General features: G+C 29.6%; 1 protein-coding gene and 2 pseudogenes across 1 annotated transcript in view; all 3 read left to right on the top strand.

The window, feature by feature from the left end:
* The window catches only part of LOC149881606 (uncharacterized), a 192,913-nt gene that overhangs the window by 131,925 nt on the left and 41,939 nt on the right, over window positions 1-19,049 (top strand). The window lies entirely within an intron of this gene.
* Window positions 1,582-3,196, top strand: LOC149881612 (uncharacterized; annotated as a pseudogene).
* Window positions 8,386-10,894, top strand: LOC149881611 (uncharacterized; annotated as a pseudogene).

Below are 19,049 nucleotides of genomic sequence, written 5' to 3'. Positions count from 1 at the left end.
TATAAATCCATTTTCTGAAAACCTTTTGCTCTTTTTATCAAATAGCATCGTTGTCTCAGATGAAATTGCCAATGATATACTAAATGCAAAAAAAAAAAGGAAAATCTGCTTTGAAAACATTTGTAATGAAAGGTTATCTTTTTGTGCCACTAAATCGATATTAGATCACATAAAAAAGTTACAACTTAAAACATTTTCTTCTTTGAAGAAAAAGGTACATTTTAGCTCAAACAAAAAATTTATTTCTCTAAAGGCTTCACGCAACTTATTATCAAGTATTTGTTTGATCGTGGAAAGGCAAAAATTGGATTTAAGAAATGTATTTAGCTACCCATTAGGACCCCTTCCATTGTCATTAGCAGATTATACATGGCTGGCCTAAAAAAACATCAAGAGTTTCTATCTTTTATGAGCTAGAAAAAGACACAGAACCTTGTTCTGAACTTTTTCACTACGTTAGTTTGATTGATGGTGTGTCTATTTTACAACAAGCAAAAGCTGCAGCTTTAACTTTAGGTCAATTGGCTCAAAAGTTGTTGCAGATAATATTGTAACTAAGTGTTAATGCAGACTGCATAGATGTTGTATTTGATACATGGAAGATTCAATTAAAGGTGCAGAACAAAAAAACGAGCATAAGCAGGTTTCATAAGTTCTGTAGTATAAAACAAGATAATCCAGTAAAACAATGGGATGACTTTCTATCAGTTCGGAGAAATAAAGCAGCAATTATTGGGTTTCCTGTTAATGAATGGGGTAGAAACAATTACTTTAGAACAGAAAACGCCATGACCTTTTATGTTACAAGTAAAAACAGATGTCATAAACTTTCAATATTAGGTATAGAATTAGTCGAGGAATTGCAAACAGTACAAGATGAAGCTGACATTAGAGTTTCTCTTTATATGTTTCATGCCTTCTCAGCAAGTTTCATGAAGTTTGTAATTCACTTGCCTGATACTGATGTATTTGTTATGGGTTTATCATTTTTAGAGCATATAAATTATGATTACAGACAAGAAGTACATTGAGCTATTTTGCAATTTGTGAAAAAACGTCAACAATGGTGAGAAAACAATTTCAGAGCTGGAGGCATTTACTTGCCACCTGTATGGTACACAATGTGAAGACATAAATCATCTTTGATACAAAATGTACTGCTCAAAAAGTGAAAAGATTGATTGTGAAAGACTTCCACCTTTGAAAGCAAGCTTATATCAACACATTTTAAGAGCTAACTATCAATGCAAAATATGGAGATTCGCTCTTATGAATTACTCTGTAATTCCATCTCCAGAAGGACATGGATAGGCTGTTTATACTGATGGAATTAATATTAACTGGATGAGCTGCAATCCTGCTTTGGACAAGGTCAGGTCTTTGTTATTACCATTTTTGTATTATTGAATACAATTACTTGATTCTATAAAATGATAGTATGATTAACATTTTATTTGTAGATCATGGAATTACTTTCCTGCGACTGTAAACGAAAGTGAAAACAAGGTGATTGTTCTTGCATAAACACTGACTTATCATGTACATCTTAAAGGTGTGAAAATGTAGCTGTAAATAGTGATGATGAGTTATCTGATTTTGATACAGACTCCAGAAAAGTTTCTTAATTCAAATTTTTTGATACAAGTTGCTAACAATACAGACCGGTTACATACCGATTTTCTTTTTATACTTACCGATTTTCAATTTTTTAATAATCTTTAAAAATTTAAAATTTGACTAAAATATAGTATCTGATTCAATTTCGTTATCTTAAAAGTAGGTTATATACTAATTTTGGTGTTAATACCTTTAATTTAAAAACATGTCCGTATTTGGGCATTTAATGCCCTTTCAGAACCAAAATCATTTAACTAAGAAAAGAAGGATTTCACCAACTGTTTTTTGTTTCTACATATTACAATAGTTTAAAAAAATCCTACATTACATGGTGCCAAAAAAAAAATCTCAAAATGTAGCTTAATTCCTTGGTCTATATAAGATTTCTATATAATTTTAAATATTTTAATACAAAAGTACCATTAAGTAGTTGTATTATAATTTTTTGTAATTTTTTATTTTTTTATAGATGGTATACACCAAAAATCAAATCTTTTCATATCCCATCAAAAAATATGTCATCTGTTTCTTTTGCACCTGTTAAGGAAAAAGTATTAACTCATACTCAGCGATACCAGACAGTAATGTCATATTTACAACCAATAGCTTCAATTCTTGCAGATCTTCCTCCTTCAAGTTTTGTTAATGCATTGGAATGGGTAAAGACGTTGGAAGATCACATTCGCACCACTCAATGGATGTCAACAAACCCAAATATCCAAAGTAATCGCATAACAGATTTTGATTTAAAGAACTCTTCCGAAATTGGTAATAGATTTTTTTTCTTTGAATGTGCTATATTTGATTTAAATAAAAAAGGAATAATGTAATATAGTAATACAAAAGTAATAAATTATTTTTAAATATCAAAGTTAATTGTTGTAAATATACTTATAAAAGTAATTCAAGATGAGGTAATGGGGCTTGATGAAGAAGAAGAGCGATTTGACTTTTCAATTCATTAGAAAGAGATAGATCAATGCAAAGAAGAACCAAATGAGCATAAAATTCAAGGAAAAGATATTGACCAAATCAACAAAGACAAAATTCCAACAAATTTATTTAGCCAGCCAACTCTTTTATTAAAACCTATTGTCAGAAAATCTTCAGGTAGACCATTAAACTTAAAGCAGCGGCTCTTTTACCATGCACCAAAAAGGTATGAAAAGTTGAGTCCGATAGATACGCAAATTATAAGTTTGCGATGGTTAGTGTCCGATGACGATGCTAATAAATTTTTGTTCAAAATTGTCAAGTACATCATTAAAATCAGTCATTGATATGCGAGCTGCTGATCCTAGAGTCGATATTCAACAATTTAAACAATTTTTTGATGATTTGGCATGGATGGCATTGGAAAACCAAACAAAAAATTTAAAGAACATCAGTCGATGTTGCGCTCTTTGCCATCAGGAAGATGATCCAGCACAGGAAGATGATCTAGCAACGATTATTGTTGGTAAAAAAAAAAAAATCGTTGGCTTCAATGCGATAGATGTTTATTATGGAGCCACTTTGGTTGTTTGGGTGTTGAGCGAAAACCAATAAGTAGTTGGTTTTGTGGGGAATGCCGTTACTAATATTTGGTCATTTTTAAATTATTATTTCAGGCTGATCTTATTATTTTGTGTAATTTTTTTATATTATACTTGGTGTTTTTATTTATTTTTTATTTTTGTTATGTGAAACTAAAGTTTAATTATTATAGATTGTTTATTTAACGAAAAAGGAAAATATAGTAAACTAGTATTTTTTTATTCTTAATGTGACCGTTGCTTTTATTTATACACTAACATATACCAAATATTTTATAAGATAAATTTTGACAAGAAGTCTCTTTAACATATTGATGTTTATACATAGCACATATTTATGTTTTATCAATTTTTGTTTATTGTATTATATGATTCAAATACATACTTTTCTCTTATATTTTGTAACCTAAATGGTTTGTATCTGGATGAGGTGACACCATACCCGTTCCCACACCATAGATTTGCATTCACAAAATTTAAACGGCATTTTGTAAGGACTGCGGAAATTATAGCCATATTAATGTTTTTAACAATATCTTTAAAATTCCGAAAAAAGTTCTGATGCTATATTTTAGCTATAGCTATATATATCCAATACTATAAAAATATTAAAGAATAATAAATAGATAACATTTGCAGCAATAAACCAAATCTGACTAATTAAGTCTTTCTAACCGCAGCTTATTAGTTGTGAAAATATTGTAATGTAAAAATATAGATGGAACAAAACTAAGTCGATGAAAGAAAATCAGTACTAGTCCAATATTTTCATTAATAATATAATCAGATAATCTTTAAGTTTTAAACACTTATAGTTTATAAACTATTTATCAATATACTTAATGGCAAAAAATACTGAAAGAAAGATGGCCGAGTATTATTTTTATAGTACATAGAGAGATCGACGTAAGTTAAAATGAATTGTCAAAAAAGTGCAAATAACAAAAAATGGACTAGCATTAGTCTTCTCACTAATTCGATTAAGAACGCTATATTCTAACTGGGATTATCTTTTTCCGGATATGTACGTAATTCCGGATATTTCTTTTAACTTTTAGTTTTACCGGATTTACCCTAAAAATTTATAAATTTGTTGGAAATACTAAAATGGGCACAGAATAATGACAAAATATATATGTATATATATATACACACATAAATATATACTTCTGTACCTTTTCTGTCAGGGTTCCTTTCTTTTGTGTCATCATTTTAATAACATTTTATGTCATTTTCAATGTAAGGAGGTAAAATCTGTCTGCCATAAAACGTGCCTCATGACAAGCGCCAAGTTGATGGAATTTAAATTTAGTTGCATTTCCACCAAGATAAAAAACAACAAGCTGGGAAAGTCTTCTATGAGATTCTTGTCTATGAGACAATGACTGCGGTTAAAAAAAACTGAATGTATAGCAACGCTAATTGGTCATGTGTTTTTTAAAAGTTATTTAGAAGTTAACGGTCTCATCACAGAAAACTGCAAAACTTCGGAATGTGAAAGAGCTCTTAAGGTGGTCTTATGGTTTTAAAAGTCCTAAAATCTAAGAAAAATTTAATTATAAGTTAATTCTTGTTCTGAATTTATCCTAGATAAATATAAACGGGTTCGACCAAAACTAAGTGCAACTCCAACTTAGGTAAATGATACCACAAATATGAATGAAGTCGTTATTAGAGTTAAAACGTCGTATTCAAGGCAATAATTATACAATAACCCTTATTTAAAGGATGCTGTGTCTCCATGGCTTTTAATTAAATTAGATATTATTTCAGACATTGTTTGCTCCTGTCTAACCTATAGCAGTAGGGATATAGTCTTCAGTTATAGTGTAAAAAAGAAGAAAGTACATTCAAATTTCTCTTGTAAAGTTTGTGAATGGAGTTGCTGAACCTACACTAGTAAAAGCTTGCACAGACCCATTATTTCAAGAACTGTAATAGCATTTCGCAAACTAGACAAAGGTCTGTTTGTAACTAATAGAGTTTTTGGATTAATGAACACGGTCTACCGACAGCCCAGCAACCTTTCATCACACACAGGATAAAACTGCTAAAGTTTATGTACCTGTTGCTTAGGTGGCATTGAAAAAAGCTACAGTTGAACTGAAGGAGATGACTGGATCATCAGATGAAGCTTTATCAGGCTATGCGTCATGGCAGCAGAGAGGGATTTTGTCATTAAATGAATTTGTATCGTTAATTTGTGTTGAATCTGGTAAATGTATTGATTGTCGTGTTAAAAGTAAGCATTGCACCATGTGTGATACTTGAGAGAATAAAAAAGACTCAAATTAATATGCTTTTTGTGACATAAAAATCGCTGAGGATCATCAGGTTCTATGGAACCTTGTGGTCTAGTCGCAATGTTTTGTATGTCAGAACAGTTCAAAGGAATGTGATATACTAAATGGAGATACAAATATAAAACCCTATAATAGAAGAAAGGGTTTTAAAGACAAGCCTAGTGAAAAGAAATGAATTCTTTTGGTGCTGGTTTTAATTTGCTAAGATACATTAAAATTTATCTAAATTAATTGAAATTTTGAAGAAGTGTTTATCATTATATAAAGGGTGTCTAGAATTGTTATTGTGCTACTTGGATGATGAGAGCGTATTTCATTTTTTTGGGGGTAAATATTTTTTGTTTAAATTTTTGCTTTTAGTATTTTAGTTGTGAACTTTTCTTTCCAAGAAAAAACATGGTCCTAATCAAGCGTTCAGCTTCACAGTTATGATTTAGTAAAAAAAAAAGGTACTTTAGTGATATAATGTTGAATTTTTTAATCATCTTTATTAAAAAAGAAAAAATTTTTAATCAAAAAATTTTTTAACTGACTAATATACTTTCTAAAGTTGACCAAAATCGATATTTACACTTTTGAAATCAGACTAAAAAATTAAAAATCTTATATCGAATTTAGAAATAAGAATGTCACGATAATTAACCAACTAAATCGACTTTTGGTCTATTGGTAGGAAATCCTTAATTGATTGACTACTCAATTTTTTCAAAGTTAACTACTCTCAATTATTTTACAAAAGTCACTTAGTTAAAGTTTTGATTATAAGTGACTTTTAGTTGATTTAATTAAACTCAATTACAACACTAGTTAATATTGCAAAATAAAAAGAACAACATATAATTGATCAGAATTTTTTAATGGAATCAAAAACTCTTTTATTATACAATATAACCAGAATAAAAATTTTACAAAAACTTTTTTTAAAATATAAATAACAGTCTCCTTTTAAACATAAAAGATTTTCTAAACTATCAAGTTTTTCATGTTTTTATTAAACCATCGGCTGGTGCTTGAATTAGTTTCTTTTTTTACATGTCATCAATTTCAACGTTTCTTTTTGAACTTGCAGTTGATAATGCTTTTACTTTTTTGGGGACTTTCAAACGCAACATATCACATTCTAGATGATTTAACAGACTTTAACATGTCTCTAGTAATTGGAATAACTGGATCATTTAATTGCTTTGATGATGTGTGATCGCTTACAATTCTTAAGAAAATCTTCAATTAAATTTTTCAGGGTAAGAGTTAACAATATGCAAGTACCAAATTAAACTTTTAATATTAAATGACAGCTTTAAAAGTCTATCAAACCAAGCATTTATTCCACACTGATATGTTTGGTGCATAAATTTTATAATAAGCTTAACTTTCACGACAAACTCAAGGAAATATTGCTACAACCTTTCAGCAATGCAATCACACACAATGAACACACAATGACAAATCCACAGAATGTAACTTTAATGCAGCTAATTTTTTAGACCAATACTGTACATACCTATTACGTTTAATAAATTGTTGAATTGTAGATTCATTAAATTTAAACTTGAAAAGAGTTTAACTCCTATAACAATAACTTTAATATAAAAACATTCCAGACTTAATGGTGCATTAGGACTTCGTTTTGCTTTGTTTAAATCTTTTGGCAATTTTTAAATATGAAAAAATCTTGATTGATCAAATCAAAAGAATAATTAGATTCAATATACTTAAAACCATGAAGGTTTAAGTTTTTAAAACCTTTTTTATAACTGTAAAACAAACCATTAAAGATTTTAGCAAAATATCTACCTTTATCTTTATTGTCCTAAATTTATTTAAATAATCACATATGAAGTTTGATAATTGCATAACTACTTAGTGTCCTTGCTCTAATTCCACTGACTTAAAAAAAAAACTTTCTGACATAACTTGCAACATGCAGAAAAATGATCACCATAAATTACTTGGATCCAGTTAAAGTCAAACTCTTGCAATTTAGTATATTTTATTTTTCTCTAAGATATCTTAAAAATATAAATAAACAGTTGAATTTTTGAAAACTTAATGAAGAAATTTAAAAAATTATGTACAATGTAATTATTACTCTTATAGAGACCAAACTTAACGCACAACAGTAATTTTGCATTCATGTAAAAAGAACAACAACATAAACGGAACGGAATAGTCACGTGTTAAAAATATCCGTGTGATAAAATTATCGCAATATGATTGGCGCACTGGTAATAGCAAAATTCCGATGGCTTATTGTCAGTGCATCTGCACTGGTAACAGATTTTACGGATTATGAATGTGATGCAAGTTGTAATAATGATATTTCATTTGATTCTAGCAATGTAATTAGTTCAGATGAGTCATCTGATAAGGACAATGACATTAGCATGACATCAAAATGCTACGGCATAAATCAAAAGCTTTTGGACTTTTATTTAAGATATAATCTGACTAGAAATGCTATGGAAGCTCTTTTAAAGTTGTTAAACATCAATTATAATAAAACTTTTGCCACTACATGTTACTACACTTAAAGCTAAGTCAATAACCTACAACCAGTCTAAAAATTGGGTAAAAAGAATTGAAAAAAAAAAACTGATGTCATATATTGGAAATGAAAGACAATTTATTGTATTGCATGGGCTATCGTTATTTACAATTAAGTTTAAAAAATAAAGATGGCAACAGTGGCATAGTAAAATTACGGCTGTTTTATAATTTAGATGGTTTGCCTGTTTTTAAATCTTCTAAATTATCTTTTTGGCCAATTTTAATGTCATTTAGGGATTATAATCATATTGGTGCACTTCCTGTAGCATTGCACAGTGGTGTAGAAAAAACAAATTTGAATTTTTATCTTAAACAGCTGGTTGATGAATTGCAAATTTTAAGTGTTCCTTTTGATTTGAAAGGACAACAAATGGTTATTTCTGATGTTGATTTTATTTGCGATACACCTGCACGTTCATTTGCTCAAAATATTTTTAATCACAATACATACTACGGATGTGGGTACTGTAATATCAAAAGTGATTATTGTTACAATTGTATTATTTTTACAGATTAGAATTGTACACCACGTTCTGATGAAAGTTACAAAAGTATATCAGAAAATATTCAGCATGGCCCTTCCCCTCTTTTGAATATTCCTCAATTAAGTGGACTGAAATCGTCATGTCCTCCAGAATATATGCATCTGGTACTCCAAGGTGTGCTGAAAAAGTTATGCACATATCATTTCACTAAAGTACCTTTTCTGAATTTATCTTGTAGACTTTCACAGTATTTACTGAGTAAAGTATCCGCTGAAATCGATGATATAAGGAAGTATTTACCATCAGAATTCCACAGAAAACTTAGTTCTTTGGTTAATTTAAAAAACTGGAAAGCCTCTGAATTTCGACAGTTTGTTTTATATCTTGAACCATTTCTCTTACATGATAAATTGCCAGATCGGAATTATTAGTGTGAAGATTTCTACTGATCTGCCGGATTGTGCTTTTGTTATTGCCGATGGTTCCATTGTTTTATGCACTAGTACAAGTCTTGACTGTTTACATATATCTGGAATTCTTTTATCTTATGTGAAGCCACTTTATACATTTCCGTACTCATCAAAATTCCTTAGAATGGGATATTATCAGAAAAGTCGCACACATGCTTATAATGTCAGACCCATTCGAAAATGTATCATGATTATTTATAGGGAAAACTCCTTTCTAATTATCCCATTGGTCTGTAAATTAAACTAAATTTTTAAAGTTACTATGGGTTATAATTTTAAATTATTTACAGGACTTTTTTTTTAATTTTTAAAATTTTTTGTGTTGATTTAAAAATATATCAATTCATTTGAAATCTTTATACTATTTTAACTGTGTAATTTCTAAATAATAAATGTATAAATTTTATGTTACATTTTTCAATTGTTTTATTTCAGATGAATTATATTATATATTTGTATTGTGACAGTGAAGTTCTGGAATTAAATAACAGTTACATAATAATGTCAGAGAAACTAAAAAATTGCTCTATGGATGATTGGAGATCTCGTGGTCAAACATTAACGGAAGATGACCTTCAAATAAAGGTAATGCATAAAGATGGTGTAAATGCGGCATGCATATTACAGATAAGTATTTTATACCCTGTTGGAATTAAAAAATAAAAAGTGTTTCAGTTGTTACATTTTTTAAAAGTAAATTAATCTTACAAAATTGTATTTTTTATTTATGTTATACGTTTCAGTTGGAATTGATACGAAATTGCTTATTCAAAAAGTTCAAAAACTTGTAGTAAAGAATAATTTTACTCCTGAAAACGGACTCATTATACTTATTGATCGTGTGGGTCAAAGTAAAAGGCAGACATTCCACCATTGAATGTGAGTGTTTTTAAACCAACTTAATAAATTATTTATATAAGCCGCTCAGAAGCCAATGCGGTTAAGTCCAAAACACAAAAATTGAGAAAATTAATGTTTTTTGATACATTAGTTTTCAAAATTCTTGGTTTATTAAGTTAATTAGAAAAGTGTATAAAGTAACCAACGAGTAAATCCTTTAACAACTAAGAAGATTATTATTTATTTCATCAAAATTTCCAAAAATCAGTATATATCAAAAAATGGACTTAACCGCATTGGCTTCTGAGCGGCTCATATTGTAATCAATGTACTAAGTATTGCAGAAAATGTGTTGAGTATTTAATTTAGGTATTTTTGTTTTTATGATCTAAATTTATTTTGATTTCTGGTGTGCCTTATTATTAATATAGATTTTTGTATACGCTTATTGTACATATAAAACTATGATTGTACGTACGCTAAAAAAGTTATTTGTTTTGTAATATATTTTCACTGCAGAATCAGAAGTAGAAGTTGATTTTTATACATCAAAAAAACAAGGAACTCCTTTAAATCTACAAAACAGAAGGAGAAAAGAAAAAGCCTTTTTGAAGAACCGTCTTTACCATCATGGCCATTGTGGGGGCCACCAAAGCTCCCCGATTCCAATTCAGTATACATTTTAACAATTTTTTATCCCATTTGTGAAAATAAGAATTTTTATTTGGTTTCATTTGAATGGTTTGTTTGTTGACTTTTTAGTTACCATTTTTAAATGAAAGAATCAGTATAAAAAAATTAGAATATTGTGATAGAGTTTTTATATCATTTAAGAGTATTTATAATCATTGTTAATCTTGTTTTAGAACTTTCTGTCTGTCTCTGCCTCAATGGATGAAGTAGATGACTCGCAAGTTACACACACAGTGTTTTCATTAGAGTTGCAGTATGTTTTACAAATTCAACCACTGTTGCTTTCATCTTCTTCTTTTTCTTTAACATCTCAAAAAAATGGGATAGACCAAATAAGTACCTTTATTCTGAAAGCAAATGTTGAACCCAATACTGTCGAAGGCGACAGAAACATTTCTAAATAACTTTTTTTCAATTCAACACTTTTATGGTTTTTATGCACAAGTTAACGAGGACAAGTATTTTCAAACGGGATTCATCTCGTTTTTTCTGGACTTCCCATATGCGCACGCAGGTCAGATGAATATTTCTCAAGCTTACTTTGGACAACTTTAGTGCTCATTTAAAAGTCTATCCTTTTGAAATGAAATCAAGTTTTCAAACTTTCTTCATTTAAGTACTATAAATTTAAAAAGAACAAAAGACAAAAAATTGCTGCGGTTGTGGCAAATATAGTTGAAGAAGCTTCTCTAAATAATAATCTAAATCCATATTTAATTGTGCAAGATAATATAATTGATGATTATTCCACATATGGCTCAAGAGACTATAACCGCTACTTGATGATTCGAAGAGACTCTTAGGAGGGACTAATATATACCCATCTATGATATCAAAAATTAAAAAACTGAAATGAAACTATATCGTCCGAAAAAAAGACATCGTTTTTAAAATTCTCATTCGAATAAACAAAATTTGTAAACGACTGCTTCTCATATTTTGCATTTTTTACAGTATTAGCTATGCTTTTCTAAAAATGAATTCTAAAATTATCCTTTGATCTGATAATAGACACGACATGAAATTTTTCAGTCTAACATGCATCTTTCTAACTACAATTAATGAAAAATATTAATAAACATAAAACATATCTTGCATATTTCTGTTGCTTTTTACGAATGCTTATTGCAGTAGTCCACAACACAGAGTTGCAGCCATTTCCCATTCTCCGGATTGCTGTTTACTCTTTTGTATCACTCCCAATTTTGTATCACTTTCCAAATTTTGTCAAAATTTGGAAAGCACAATTCTAATCGGTTTAGCAAGTCTTAGCTGCACAACAATATTTTTCAGAAGATTGTGGCAGTCATTTCTTGCAATATAACCTCAATGAAAAAGCTGGATTTTTGATGTGAAGCGCTGTAAGCCATTCTTCTGATTGTTTCCACCAGTCTTTCAAAGCTTTGTAGAGGAGGCTCACCACACCAAAAAGAAGTTGTAGTTCCATGGGTGGAATCAAGTCAAGCACAAGTTTACTATTTAACATAGAGATAAGGGGTTCATGAGATATATTTTTGAAATCTTTTGCTTTTTTCAAGTCTTTTTCAGCAGCTTTGAAGGCTTTAAAGCGTTTGCGAAGTGATACATGTGTACAAAGGTTCCCACAGACTTCCGAATTTCGAAAGCTAGTGTTACACCCTATGGATGGTTGACTGCATTCATGTGACTCCAAACCACAGAGAATGTTTAGCAATTTCAAGTCACATGACAAATCAAATGGAACATTTTTAGCTCAGATCAGGGTAAATGTTTCTTGACATAATTGTAATTTTCAGGTACATCAGCAAATGCAAAAAGAAGTTGTCGCTTCACACGACTGTTTGCTGCAGTTTGGCAAGTCAAGGTCTCTTTAATGGATGGAAATGAAATGGAACTATTTGGATTGAGCTCATGAATACCCAGACTGATTTTGAACTAGCCGCCACCACCATCCAACCCCAGCTTGACCAGATGTTCTGAGTATATTTGTCTCTGTGCCAAGATCAGATTTTAAATCTCTTTAAGATTCTTGCAGTGTTCAACAATTTGTTGACTTGTTTCTAATTGATCCAGGAAAATACCAATTGCAATCTAAGAAAAATCATTGGTAAGTTAACTTCCAAGTTGCATAAACTTTGCTCTATACATTGATTCAACCATTGCTGATTTTTAAGCATGATTCAGAGTTTTAGCTAGTTTTCTAATGCCTAAATTAGACAACCTTGTGTTTGACGGAAGTTCATAAACATTCAATAATATTTAACAAATACAGCAATTAAATCATAAGAAATATGAAAACTTCAATAAACTGTTGTTGATTTTTGACAAATTCAGAAAAATCATTATTTTTTAAAAGCTTCTTCAACTGATAGAAACTTGTCACACCTAGATTACTTTTTTCATGTCCAATCTTAAAACAAATAACTTGTATTGAAGCAAAAGCAAAACATTTTTTATTTTTCTCAAATCCATCTTATAAAATATTACAGAGTAATGTAAGCTTCAAACTTTACCTTGTGTACGTGGAAGAGGTCTTCCACCTTTTGCCTCTGTGACTCTGATAGCGGCATGTGGTGAAGCATCTTTAGAAGTGAAAATTGAAGGTGCAATTTGTTCACCTGCTGTGGGGTCTGCTGAAGCAAGTTGGAGCACGTACAATTGTATTTCAATCGTTTTCCGATTACTGTCCAGCAAAATGAGCATCGTCCTTCAATTTTTGAAGATTTAGAAGAGCTCAAATTTTCCAAGGAGTGCTTGTATGGCCAATTTTGTAGATCAGGCAATTACAACTCTCACTCCTTGTAATGAGGCAAATTACTAGTGTAGAAAATTGGAAAAGAGTTGAATGACTGATATTCCCTCCTTTGTGCTTTCTTTGATTACTAATTCTGCAATTGTCACGAATGCCTTCTGGCACTCTTGCATCATGAAAGTCAATTAGACACGAATACTGCTCTTTGATTCTTTCAATCAAAAAGAGTGCAAGACTGCGAGTACACTTTTACATACAAAGCATACACACAGTCTTCCTGTAGTGTTAATGTAATAATATTGTATTAAGGATTTGCAAACCAACAAATTTTGTTGTCTCTTGATGCGCAAACTAAATGAGCAACAGCAACTTCCCAGAAATTCGATAAAAACGCAATTTTGAAAATTCCACTATCCAGAACAAAAATATTTATGGTTGATATAGGATAAAGTTCGTTTTGAAAGGTTGGATGGAAATTACTTATGCCATAAAAATGCAAAAATAAGGAGTTGTAATTTATTCAATATTTATAACTAAATGAGAATTAAAAAAAAATAAAAATTTTTTTATAGACAAAAAACTTCATAAATTTCTTTTATCAAATCTTAGGTAAAATTTCATAATTCAATTGAAAGAATAACTTACACTGTAAAAAATGCAAAATATATGAACCTATCATTCAAACAATGTGTTAGAAAATGAGGTTTAAAAATGTTTTTTTTTTCCGGATGATATAGTTCCATTTCAGTTTTTGCATTTTTGATATCAGGGAGGTATATATATTACTCCCTCCATAAGGTTTTCCCAGAACATTAAGTTAGGGTTATAGCCTATTGGGTCTTATTTGATTCATTTGGCAATCATCCGTTTGATAATTGTCCACAAATTTTGAATTGGGTTTATTGCTGATGAATTACTTGGCCACGGTCGAATGGAAATTTTTTTATTCTTCAGAAACGCAGTCACTAACTTGGCCGTATGACAGGGGGCTTTGTCATGCTTAAAAATACAACCCCCAACTGGAGAGTAATTTGGAATGTCTGATAACAATATTTGATAAAGAACATTTATGAAATTGTGTGGATCCATTTTGCCCTTAACAACGTGAAGCCGCCTAGCACCATTTACTGACATCATGAACCACACCATTATTGAAACTGAGTGTTTAGCATTCATGATTAGGCATTGTAGTGAGAATTGTTCTCCCTGAAATGTATAGGCATTTGTCGTCCAGAATCTCAAAAACCATTCATCAAAATCACTATATAATTTATCTAAAATGAAACAAATAAACATTAAAATAATAATATTTATTTGTTATGATTGATTATAATTCAAATTATAAATAATCATGTTAAAAAAAACCATACTTAAACCACATTCGGGAGAAATCTGGGGTCAATACGGGGAAAAGAAAAAAGCAACCGAGAGATTTTTCGCTTTTTATTATTCTGCCAATATGGTTCCCGTGTAAATCCCCTGGCCAAATTCCGTACGGTTCCCGTTTGACATCCAAGATGTTAACTGTTTGTGTCCCATATTGTTGATCTTGCTTGAAAGTTCTTTTTTGCATATATGCCAAAGTTTTTTAAAATCATTTTAACAAACATTCTTTACTAACATTACATTTCGGTCATCAGATTTCAACTTTTAATAAAGCATATGAGTTCCATCGTGTCACCAATAAATAAGTAGTATAATTTGTATTTAACATAGAATGATTGATAAAGCAAATTTTACCTTTCAGAGCCTACCCATTAATTATTCTTATCATTCCATTTTAAATCTTTTTGTTCACATTTACTAATACTGCTACAAACTTTAGGTTAAACTTTTGCATGTATATTTTAAAGTCTAAGATATAAAAAAAGTTATTGAGGACTAACATCTTAGGTTGATTAACGAAATCATCCGTCATCAAATGGCACTTGTAGAAAAAAACGCATTCCTAAAGGAAATATAATAAAATTAATTCAGTTAACAAAAACAGGGCTGAGTTATATACAAGTCAGATATAATAACTTTAAAGAATATTATTGAATAGATATTTTATGCTAATTTATGCTTTAATCACAAGTTTTATCTGCGCTGTTGTTTTTGCAGGGCTGGAGAAAGGGGACCGGAAATATATAAGGGGCGCTACCAGTTTAAAGTGAGAAAATTGTTTCCTTTCAAAGTTCTTAACATAAGGTGCAGTCCATTAACGAATTATTCTTAGTTTTGAAGAAATTAATCTTTACCGTTAAATCGCAAACTAGATTGTTAGGTTGAATTGAATATTCTTTCAGTAAAACTGTCTTTGTGGAATGATATATGTTCTTTTGAATTTGAAAAATTCTGAAAATGGTAAAACAAATTTTAAGCATAGATTCCGTTTCATTTAAACAACCATTTTAGTATACAATTTTAAGCATAGATTCCGTTTCATTTAAACATATAACCATTTTAGTATACCATTTTAAGTTAATAACGTTCTGAAAACTAACTGCCTTTTTCGTCAGAAAACTTTCATAGTATTTTTAATATTTTCTGCATATCAATCTTTAGAAAATCTTTTTTTAACTATCACAATTAAAGAAATATTGATAAAAAAGAAAAACATGACTCAGGACACACACAAAAAAAGAAAGAAGAAATAAATCTTAAAGAATATAAATGGGCCTGTTCTCAAAATCAAAAAGAGAAATTGAAGAATTTTGTTTTCAATAACAAAAAGAACAAACTTCGCAATCAGTTTTTCCATATCCACACAGATTTTTTCATACTTTTTTCCAAAATAAAAACCCAGCAGTATGCTCAGCACATTTGCATATGAAGAGTAGAAGATATGAAAATGACGTACTTAATTTGCTTAGTGTGTAGGCCTAAACATTGCTGGATCTTAGTAACTGAAAAGCTTTTTTTAAAAAGCATTTCTGAAGAGGTTGAGAAAGAGTTCAGCCTGTTGCGTCGATTGGAATATTTCTTGATTTTTTATTGCGATTTTTTATTGGGGAACATGGACCAAAAAAACACAAGTTTGAAAGTAAATTACCATTTTAAACCCAAAAACTAGATTGTTCTTGAAGATGATTAGAACGATGCCATCAAAAACTTTTATGGCGTCCTATGAACGATACCTTAATCACAGTTGCAAAAGAAATCAAATACCTCTACATCTTATAAAGCTAAAAGTAAAGAAAATGGTTAAGAATAAATGTGAGAAAACCCAAGCAGAAATTCCATAACAGCCCCGAAATTATGAGACACTCTTTAGTGATCTTAAGCTGCTTTTAAAGGATCAATTTTAGATAATAGTTTGTTATCTAAAACAACTTTACGAACTTTTATCTTCCTTTTTATGTAAACTTTATAACTTTTCTTTACAAATGAAATGAACAATAAACAATAATCATGGAGTAATTCTCCAAACAAAAGTCAAAACAAGCCATTATTGCCTAGAAGTATTACAGGTTTAATTGGTATTAGTTGTGGATGTGGTGGGACAACTCTTTTATTTCATCGACTTATTAATCCAGGATGGTTAGATTGTAAAAGAATCGTTGTTTTTAAAATAAACCTTTTTTAGGCATATCGGCTTGTAAAGAAAGCCTTTGAAGAAAAGTTACCTGAGGAAACTGTTTTAAGATTTTTTGATAATAATGAAGCAAGAGTGCAAAAAGTTATATCCGTTTCTTCACTCATTGACACATTTACAGTAATTAGAAAAAACAATTACAGTAATTAAAAAGTAAAAAACATTAACAGTAAAAGAAAAAAGCAGCAATCAGATATTGGAAAAAGTTTTTCAAGTCAGGAACAGATATTTCAAATTCTTCAGAATTATTATCAGAAAAGAAAAGTCTGGTCATTTTTGACGATATGCAGTTAGAGAAACAAAATAACTGTGAGGCTTATATAATCGTCAAATATATAGTAATGCAGGTTGCTTCTATGATGGACAGTTGTCATCGTTTGTTATGAGAGCCATTCTAAACTCTAAAAATACTCGTAAAAATACAAATTTGAAAACAAGATGAAAAGAAAAATTCTATTTGCCTATTTCCACAAGTTGCAAAGAGCGTAAATTATATCTTATATGACCATGTCGGTAATGACATGTTTATCATTGAGTTTAGAAGATTATGGAAAATGGTTTGGAGAAAACCAGATGGATTTGTATGGATCAAACCAGTAAAGTAACAAACGGAAAGTGTAAATGCGGATTTGTCGAAAATAAGAAAGAACTCAGAATTACACAACTAGACAAAGTTGTATATATGTTTAAATTATGTTGTTTCCATGTTTTCAAAGTGGTGTGACTTGGCATTATGTTGAGCAAGATTGATAACCTTGCCAGCCAAGCGGTGTACTTTTAGCAGAGGTGTGACTTGGCAGCATTTAGCGCCAGGCGGTGTTACTGCTTTAGAGCAAGGTTGTGTTGTCTAGCCTTTTTTAAATATTCTGGAAACACATAATAATGTCTGTTAATGTTTAGTGTAATTTGTATGAGAGAGTATGCAACCTTGTTCTTTAAATCTTGGGTGTTTTAATGTCCTAAATTTGAAGTAATTGAATAACTAATATTGAACATAAAAACAAATATACTTTTATGTATTTATATGAATAGTAAAAAAATAAATATAGTTAACTTTAAATTGGTTTTCTAATTTTGCCTTTCATATTTTAATTTGGTTTGTTATCTTCACTGGATTTTAGGATCAAGGATGTAAATATTCTATTGTTATGTGTTATTGTTGTGATGTTTTGTGTTGGTATTCATTTTTAACAATAGACACCTTCACGTTGCTGACTATTGTTAAAAATGAATAATAGGTAGTTTCATTATTGGAACTTACTGCTTTTTTTTATTTACTAAAAGCCAAGACAACATTATGCTTAAAATGCAGTTTATATCTTAATTTGATTTTTTTTTTTTTAATATAGTATTGTTAATCCTTTTGTACTTAGAAATAGATTTTATAATTACATTTTCAATAAATTTTTTTATTAACTGCCATGTCATAATAGGTAAATCGATTTTCAGTTTCATGTGGTGTTTTTTTTTTGTTTTTTTTTGTTGTTATAATTATAGTATCATAATTCCATTTTTTTTTTCTTTAAGATCTACTATTGACGCATTTATACGATTTATAAAAAGAAACCTGATTACCTTTTGTTGTAAGTTTTTGTCAGGTAAAATAATATAAATATATGCAATTAGTTTGTTTTTTTTAATTTTCTTTTTTTTTTTAATTTAATATAAAAAAAACAAATTTTTTTTAAATTTTCTCTATTTTATGCCTAATAATTTAATGTACGTAACTTTTGGGAGCTTTCTAAACGGGGGGTTAATATTGTAGTTTAGCGCATATGCCAAATATCGAGTTACTTAAGTTTTATAAGGTGTTCAACTAATTTATTAGCTTAGTTTGCATTTGCAACACTTTTGAGGAAAGAAAAAATTCCCGTATAAGTTAAATTCTTATATATATTTAAAAGAAAAAATTCTTACACATGTAAATCATTGTTTTACATTTTATTATTCTGGTAAAAGGTGTTCATCAAAAACTTTATTACTATTGATAAAAATAACTATTCTCCTGACCACCATTTAAGTAAAAACGGGGAAGGGAGGTCCTTTATTAGTGCCAAAATATTTAAGAGAATTAAATTTCGAGTAACAAAAGAAATTTTTCATAAATTGTAGCAAATTACCGTTTACTAAAAACTATTGAAACAAAGAGGCTTTATATAAAAATGGTCAGATTAGTGCCATATACAGTAATGGCAAGTGTTCAGTTATTTTTAATGAATTTATTTAGTTGTGTGCACTTAACGTTTTAAAA

The sequence above is a fragment of the Hydra viridissima genome, unplaced genomic scaffold, assembly GCF_058129835.1.
Source record: "Hydra viridissima isolate aposymbiotic clone 2 unplaced genomic scaffold, HvirCarnegie_v1 scaffold_11, whole genome shotgun sequence".
Taxonomy (NCBI): Eukaryota; Metazoa; Cnidaria; class Hydrozoa; order Anthoathecata; family Hydridae; genus Hydra; species Hydra viridissima.
Note: the sequence above shows the minus strand (reverse complement) of the source record. Positions and strands in the feature narration are given on the sequence as shown.